This window comes from Peromyscus eremicus, chromosome X, assembly GCF_949786415.1.
Source record: "Peromyscus eremicus chromosome X, PerEre_H2_v1, whole genome shotgun sequence".
NCBI classification, from domain to species: domain Eukaryota; kingdom Metazoa; phylum Chordata; class Mammalia; order Rodentia; family Cricetidae; genus Peromyscus; species Peromyscus eremicus.
The window spans coordinates 9,422,011-9,430,885 of NC_081439.1; the positions used below are offsets into that span (position 1 = coordinate 9,422,011).

General features: G+C 46.1%; 1 long non-coding RNA gene across 2 annotated transcripts; it reads right to left on the reverse strand.

Moving 5' to 3' along the window:
* Positions 1-4,033: 4,033 nt before the first annotated feature.
* On the reverse strand, positions 4,034-8,112 carry LOC131899798 (uncharacterized). Of its 2 annotated transcripts, none has more exons than XR_009376125.1 (5): positions 7,981-8,112; positions 6,130-6,194; positions 5,586-5,692; positions 4,541-4,702; positions 4,034-4,373 (listed from the first exon to the last, which is right to left on the reverse strand). It is a non-coding gene; the product is annotated as an uncharacterized LOC131899798 (long non-coding RNA). The 2 variants fall into 2 exon arrangements; XR_009376126.1 differs by having other exon boundaries at positions 5,586-6,041.
* Positions 8,113-8,875: the final 763 nt, after the last annotated feature.

Here is an 8,875-nt window from a genome sequence, read left to right on the forward strand (position 1 = left end):
CTGAAGATGACAGTGGTTCACAACGGAGGGCATCTGGATTCTTGGATCACTGAATAGGCAGATGGATTCAAAACAATTAGGTTCATGGTGCCTGCTTGCCGCATAAGAATGAAACGTTTTCATTATAAGCCCAGAGCTGTGAAGGTCTGTAAGTTACAGCAGCCAGCATTACCTTAACTAATATAATTAGGAACTGAGGAGGCAGAGAACTTATTAGCATCACCCCAAGGAGCTAGGAGATATGTGAGGGAGGAGATTGAGAAGAGGGGAGATCAGTAATTGAGGCTTAAGTAGGGCCATCCAAGTATGGGAAGAATTGTTTGAATGAGGTCATGGTAATCTTCCTTTCCACGAGACCAAATTTACCTGGAAGAACATCTGGACTCATTGACATACTCGCATCTCAAACTGTATTGTACTTTTAGTATTTTCAAGGGCCTTTGACAGCTTGTAGCCTTGGAAACCCTCTATGAGAGTGTATTGACAGGAAAGCAATGCAGTAGCTTTTTGGACAAATGAAAGAACCAGGATTTCATATTAACATAAAACACTGTGTATTTGGTTCTCTGTTGTAATTTGATTCCCCAAACAATCCCTCAAAGTTTCATTGACAGGACCTTTTGTTTTCCTGAGTGGAAAAAACAGAGGCTGAGTTAACATAAAAGATCTTACAGTTAAGTGCAAGAGACCTGGGATCCACATCTTCTTCTAATTCTAGGCCATTTGTAAAGAAAATATACAGAACCTGTTGAGGCCACACCCGTATTCTACAGAGCCACCCAGGTTCAAAGCTTCTCATTGGACAGTTCTGGAGGGCACTACATCTCCTCCCCTTCAAGAACCCGTGTCTCTCAGCTTGCCCACTTGAGGGCTGGTTGCAGCACCCTGGAAGCTTACTTAGCTCAACATCAGCACGATTTGGAAATGCAAGGAAGTCTATACATTAAGAAGAGGGGACAAGACAGGAGTACATATTCTACTCTTCCATTGCCCTTCAGAAGCTTCCCAAGAGAACAAATGCCCGAGCCCCAGCAAATGTCTGCAGCTCCTTAGTACACCCCCAATTGACTCTTCTCCCTGACCTGGCTCAGTCTCCAAGCAACCTCCCCTCTGCTTTGCAGGATCATCTCCCAAGGCTAACCAGCTTCCCTTGTGCCTAGTTTCAGCCTGCTTCAGGCACTTGCCTTGGAGTAGGGGAGTAAGAAGCATGGGAGGGGGAGGAGGGGGAGGAGGGGGCGGCAGCTCTTTTTCTTTTGCCCTCCCAGAACTGGCCTCAGACACCCTGTCCTAGCAGTAAACAAGGTTAAATGGCCATGTGATGTTCTTATTAGACACGACCTGTCAGTCTCTCTGCCCTGTCCCAGGCAGTTGGTGGCCCCTGACAGTTTGGACTCCCCTATGCATTGGTGACTTTGCTCGGCGGCCCAGCTGGCACCAGGAATGACAGTGAGCAGCTTTGGTTCCAAACAGCAGCAGGGGCTGCCAGCACACACCAACTTCTGCCAGCAGATTGGGGGTGGGGCTGGGGCAGGAGGATGCGATCACTTGCTCCAGCTGCCACAGTCCCCAGTGTCCCCAGTATCCTCTAGTCACCAGGGAGGCCGGGGTGATAGAGATGTTAGCTTAGCAGTAACTGCTTGTTGAGACAAGTTTAGTGTGGCATGGTGCCATGGGGAGGAGCAGGGGGACCTTCACCAGATGCCAAAGGGCCCAGAGGCCCAGGCCTGATATGCTGAACCACAGCGGCCAGTTATGCAAAAATGCTCTTTCTCAGACCAGCTGTGTTTACTTATTCTAAAATTCATTCATTCACCCATATAGTGATGCTCCTTATGTGTCTGGCCATGCAACAAGGAACAGTGACAATATGCTCTCCCTGTCCTTTGAACTTATAATACCAAACAGAGATAGATCTTGATCAAATCTTTACAAAGCTCAGTGTAGCCCTGGCTGGCCTGGAACTTGCTGTGTAGACCAGGCTGGCCTCAAACTCATAGAGATCTGCCTGTGTCTGCCTCCCAAGTGCTGGGATTAAGGCGTAGGCCACCCACACCCAGCTTGATTAAACCTTGAATGTCTGTAATTATATGGCAGCAGGTGGCTTTCCTCTTACTCTAGCCGAATCCCAAGATTGTATCAAGACAGTGTGTTGTTGAGCACTGGCTTGCACTTGTAATTCTGGCACTTAGGAGGTAAAGGCAGGAGGATCAAGAGTTAGGGTCGTCCTCCAGTACATAATGAGTTCAAGGCTAGCCTGAGCTACATACATAGGACCCCGTTACAAAACAACACAAAGTCAAACAAAAAGATAGTTTCCTTTAGCGTGGTAAAAGCTCCAGAGTTATGAAGACACGGCCTTCACTAATCAAGAAGAGTACAACATTCAGAAATCCTGTCAGCTAGCCAATGCCCAGCAGTTCTTCTCTGTAGGCCGAGGAGACATAGGTCAGTCTGTGGTGACTCATAGAGAGGCTGTGAGGGGATTTTTCATGGGGACGGGGGAGGGGCTCTTTGCTTCCCTAAGTTCACCTCCTCACAGTCTGACTGGCACTCCTGAGTACAAGCAGGCAGAGTTCTGCAGGTGCGCTTTCCCTCTTTGGAGGCAGGGAGGCATGGTATGGGGGCACCTAACACCTCCAGCATCTTCCATATGCTTCTTGCCTGGGCTGTCATGGATCCGGGAGTGCTGGGGCTGGGGCTGAGGCTGGAGCTTCCTGCTTGTCTAGGAAAGGGCCAGTCATTGTTGGTCTCTAGGGCTACTCCGGCTCTGGTTCTCGCAGATACTATTTGGAGCAGCTCCCAAGCCATTAAAGCCTTCCTCCTGGGGAACTCCACAGCTATGGGAGAGGAGGAGGAGAGGGGTGGAACAGCCAGTTCAGATTCACTTCAAAGCAGAAGTGGAACAATCCCCGTTACATTATTAATCCCCGGAGCCATGTAAAGTTTCATCTGTTTTCTCTCAACGAGTTTTTACAAGCTATATTTCCTAAGAGCTGCAAGACCTACAACCACATGGTATCTTTCACATGTGTGTGAAAATCTTGGGGTAACTCCTGCAGGGCCGAGGATGGAGCCACAGGTTCTAATCTTGCTTTCGACACAACAAGCCAGGGGTGTGAAACTGGGTGAGCCACGTTTCCTCTCGGGGCTGCCGGGTCTGTATTGGTTGGCTGTGGCATGTAAAAATAGTACCCAAAGAATCAGCAATACACAAGAGTAACAAATGGTACCACACATCTGGTGGGTGGCAGGGATGGGACTAAGAGAGTCTGGGCTTCGGGTCTTTGGCTTCCGATCAGGGGCTTGGTTGAAACGATTCTGCTCTGCCTGTGCCTCTTCATGTTCCTCCTCAGACAAATAGGCCAGGCAGGTGTTGTGGCTTACATGTCCAGTCCTTCCCTAAATTCACATGCTAGACACTGCATCTCCTAAGCAGCAGTGCTGGGAGCTGGCGGCCCTCTGGGGAGTGTGTGCCTTGCAAGGCTCGGCTTTCATAAGTGGACTGACTCGTGTTGCTCTCGAAAGTGCTCATGGGAGTGATTGCACTGTTTTCTGCTATTCTGCCATACGAGGACAATTTGCCTCTCTTACCTTCCTCCTTTTTTCTGCCATGACAGAAGTGCACAGCAGAGGTTGGAGTCTCTGTCTTGGACTCCTCGGTTTTCAGAGCCACCAGAGAACTAGATCCCCATTTTTCTATAAGACCCAGTCTCAGGTATTCTGTTATAACAACACAAATGGTCTAAGACAACTGTCCTGTGGAATATCAGAGGCACCATGAAGCAGGGGAAAAGCCCAAGGCCCCACCAACAGCAGAAGGAAGTTACACGGTCACACCTCTCCCAAAAGGCAGGGAAATATACTCCAACTATGATGTGCCTTCACCACAAAGCGGGGTGAAGGATGCGGAACCGGAACCGTGATGTAATTGGCCATAGTCTCCTCACCTACAACACAAGGAAATGACCAGGTCACAAGTTCCCCTGGTGCCTCCTGGCATAAGTATTCTGTAAGGATAAATACTGACCTGGAAGCAGAGAAGCGGAAAACGTGCCAGTGAATAACAGCAAGCAAGCAATCAGTCTGTTGTGCCTTTATAAAACGTCTCTGACCGGAAGAGCCAATGGCAGCAAACAACAAAGATGCACTTCTTGAAGACTGCTCACCTTCCCCACTTAGGGCAACTGCTTTGCACAAGCTCAGCATGTGTGGACACGGAGACAGAAACACAGGTGAGGCCCTGCTCGGAATTCCCACACCTGTCCTGGCCTCCCTTGTGCCAAGAAGGTGAGTGGACCTGCAGCAGAGGCTGAATGCTCTGTACTTCTCTCTGTGTACGTGTTTTCTGCTTTGGAGGCAAAAGGAGCGGCTTCCTGCCAGAGAATATGCAATTAAAAAAAAAAAAAAAACAAATTATATCAGCAGGACTCTCTTTGCTGGAAGTGTAAACTTGATAGAAATCAGAAATGCAAATGGTATTCAAGTGCGGTTAAAACTTCCGCTTTCCAAAAGGGGGAAAATTAATTGCTTTTATACTTACCGTAGTGATAAGCCGGAGGCACATGCTATACACAGAGAACGGCATCCAGAAACCTTCCAAAAGGAGGAGGGAAGGGAGGCAATAAATCTCCCCTAGAATGCCTCGTGTTCCTCGCTGCAGATGTGCACGGCATGTAATTTTCTAGCCATGCAGTTCAGGGACCTGCCAAAGAGTTGCAACTGACTTGTGTGAGGAAGCCTTGGGAAGGTTTGGGAGAATATTTACACATGACAGAAGAGCCGAGGCAGAGGGTAGTAGCCAGTATCCCTTCTTTGCTAGGGAAAGGTGCTAGCTTATGGGTTTTAGTTGCCAGGATATCTGAAGCCTTTGTACTTTCTAGAATGCATGTTCTTGCAAGAACACTTCAGATCCCCAAATGTGAGCTATTCCCCTCCCCTCCATAGGTAGGCCTTACAGGAAATGGCCAGGGATACAGAGCATTAGGCCTCTCAGGAATGCAGAGACAGGTTGTCTTGGGACAGTCCGTGTTTAATTTTGTTACTCCGATATGTAGTTTGCTAAGTAGGCAACATCACTGACTCTCCAAAGTGTCTTAGTGGTATATATTTGAACAAATTGTTTGCAAGCATCTACTGAGAGAGAAGACACGCATTCCCCTTGATCTAGCTATTCTACTCCTACGTCTCTACTCAACCGAAATGCATGCCCAGGTTTGCTAAGAGAACACATATAAAAATAGTCATAATAGTAAAAAAGGAAAAAAAAGAAAATCCTGGAAACAATTCAAATGCCTATCTACAGAAGAAGAGATAAATAAGGCATGTCATAGTCACACAATGGAGCAGTATCAGCAACGGGAACCAACAACCTCCAATTAGATGCAACGATACAGATGACTCTCACAAACAGTCTGATCGAGAGCAGTCAGACGTGAAGGAGTATGTACTCTATGACTCACTGATGCAACATTTTGGATCCAGTAAAATTAGCATTATACTGTTAGAAGGCAGAACGTGGGCCACTGTTGGCCGTAAGCTGTGAAAGGGAGAGAATGCAAGGCGATTTCTGGGACCGCACTGCTTACCAATGGAATCTGAAGTGTCCCCCGAAGGCCTCTGTTAGGACTGCTTGGTCCACAGCTGGTAGTGCTAATTGTCAGATGCTCTGGAAACTTTAGGTGCTGAGGCCCAGCTAGAAGAAGAAGCAGATCACTGGTGACAGGCCTTTGGAGGTTACAGCAGGTCCCCAGTCCCTTCCTCACTCTGTGCTATGAGGGGAAGCAAGTCCACTGTCACACACTTCTGCTGTTAGACTCCTGAAGTGTAGGTGGGCAGGCGACCACGACAGAACCCCTTGATACAGAATAGCAAAAGTACTTTTCCTTTATGCTGTTTACAGTGGGTCTTTTGTCACTGCAAAGTGAGAGTGGGTCTACTCCAAGTTCTTGGTCTATGTGCTGAGGTCAGGTGTGTTGAGTTTGTGAAATCTTACGACACTGTACATTGGTGATTGATGCACTTTTCTGACTGTTCATCTCAATCTGGTAAAAAGACAAGATGATCTGGCCACAAAACACCTCAGCAACCCCCATTCCCTCTCCCATCCTTGGCTTTGTCTCTGGTTGATACCTTGAATTGGGTAGAAGGAGGCACATCACTGTCCAACTCTTGTGTGCATCATCTTTCTTCCTGTCCTAAAATGACAGATTCAATGAGCTCCTGAGGGTAGAGTTCTGCTGGTTAGCAGTACCCTTATAAGAGGACAGCGTGCTTGCCCACTGTCAACAAGGCCCGGGGGTCAGTCTCCAGCACCACAAGAAAATAAGGGAAAGGGAAATCAGACTCTCTTTCTCTCTGTCTCCTGTCTCAGTCTCTGTCTCTCTCTTTCTGCCCCTCCCCACTCTGCTACAGCACATCAAACAAGAAGTAACCATCTGCAAATCAGGAAAAGTGCCCTCACGAAGAACCTGACCAAATTGGCACCCTGATCTTGGCTGCCCAGACTCTAGAAGCATGAGAAATAAATATTTATTCTTTAGCATTCCACTCTGAGATCATTTGCTCCAGTGGCCTGAACTAATAAGATACTTGCCCAGCTGAGGGTGGCCCACCTTCAGGTCAGTCCTCACAGAGCTCTCCAGACACTGGCTATCTCTGGGTCTCTGCAGTTACAATAAGCCTGCTTTCAGATGCAAAAGCCCAACCAAGGCTGTCTAGTCAGGTCCTGACTTTGGCTCGGGGTTTGGTTACAGAAGCTTTCAGAATGCCTTCAGTTTCCTTCCTGAATTGAGTTCTTGAGAAACTTAACGGTGCTTTACACATGAAAGTGAGCCAACCTGGGCATGGACTTATTCTGTAGCCTCTCTTTCCCTAGGCCCCCACACACGCTTTCTTTCCTCATCATCACAGCAAGGTCGTCTGTCACATCTGTGAATCCATTCAGTTGGCATCCCCCCATGGACCTGTGAACATTTTTGATTGCCTCTCTAAGAGCCTAGGAACCCCTAAAGGCAGGATGTGTGTCTGACTTGAAGCCCTGGCCTTTCTCATCCTTGCTCTTCTTAGAGTTGTTTCTCCTTTCCTGAGATCTGTTCTGCTGAGCAGTATTGTCTCTAATATGTTCTAGGTAACTTTTCTCTCCCAGTTCTGCTATGGCCCTTCAAATACCCATCAGTTTTTTAGCTACACCCTATCTCATCTTAAGGATGAATGAACATAACACCATTGATAATCTACCAGTCAGACAGTCTCAGCAGAGGGCCATGCTATAACCAGAGATGTCTAGATTCCACTCCCTCAGATTCCATGACCTTTTTCACTAAAAAAAAAAAAAAAAGAAAAGAAAAAGAGAGATAATTTCACATGTAGGTGAAATCTTTGCAAGTCAATCTTCTAGAAAGAGACAGGAGACAGTTACTAAAGGCTAGGAGGAGGAGGGTAAGGGAAATAAAAAGACATTGATCAAAGGGTACAAAGTTTTAGTCAAACTGAAGGAATAGCTTTTGGTGATCTGTCACATTGCATCATGACTACAGTTAATAAAAACATTGTATATTTCAAAATTATTGAAAGAGATGTTTGACATTCTCATCACAAAAGATGATAAATTGACGAGGTGATAGATATGTTAATTAGCTTGATTAACTTTTTATACTATAGACATAGATCAAAACATCACCTTGTATCCCATAAACATACAAGATTATCTGACATTTAATGATAAATAATAAAAATGAGATACTTTATCAAGGTTTAAGGTTATCAAAGTCTAAGGTTCTACTTCGGAGACAGAAATAGTTCTAAATGTGGAGATACTAGCTAAATATCCATCAAACACATTTTACTTTGTAGTCCTGGACACTCACCTGGACTACATTCCCCAGCTGCTCTTGGGGTAAAGTGTGGCCATTTAACTGATTTGTGACTGATAGATAGAGTCAAATGTGATGTAAAGTACTTACAGGTTTGTCTGATACTTACTTCTCAGATGGTCTTTGGATTTCTTTCTTCCATTACTCATCCTGCTGGTTGGAAGTTAATGTATAGAACGATGTTGGAAGACTAAATATTCTCAGCATGGTTACCCACTAGGGATGCCAGGAAAGCCTAAAACAAAATTCTATTCCCATATTCCATGCTCAGTCAACGAAATTAGAATTTCTACTGTTAAAGAGACAGAGCTGCCTATTGGTTCGAAACTCTCAATGACTACTTAAAGCTAAGTCCCTTCTTCTGTACGTTATGGTTTTAATCTGAAATGCCTCCCACAGGCTCATGTGTTGAATGTTTGGTCCCCAACTGGTTGATGATGTTACTTTGGGAGATTCTGGAAACTTTGGGAGCTAGGCTCTTCCTAGTTATTGGGGTCTTTGAAGATTATACCAGACCCCCAGTACATTTCCCCTGCTCTGCCTTCAGATTGACATGAGCTGAAAAATCTCTTCCACCACACATTCATGCCAGCATGAAGTTCTTCCCAAGTGCATGGAGTCAAACAACCCCAAATTATCTTTCTTCCTTTAAGTTGCTTCCCCAGATGCCCAGATCCCCAGATGGTTACAGTTGTGCAAAGTAACAAACACCTGCTTTAAACTGGACTTTTCCTGGAAAAGAATTAAAATTCCACTCCGTGACACTAGAGTTAGCTTTACTGAAACTAATAACTGGGCAGCTCTGTTCCTGCCAACAGACTACTCATATCCTAACTCTTCTTGGCTGACAAGAGACTGTTGATAGGAAGTGAGTAATGAGGTTTACAACAGGACAAGGAACACGGACCTCTATCTGAGCATCTAGGAAGTGCTTGGGGTTCTAGGTTCAGGAAAAGAAAGTGAGATAGCGGTGTAGTGAGGAAAACAGAAACATGCAGAAGAGC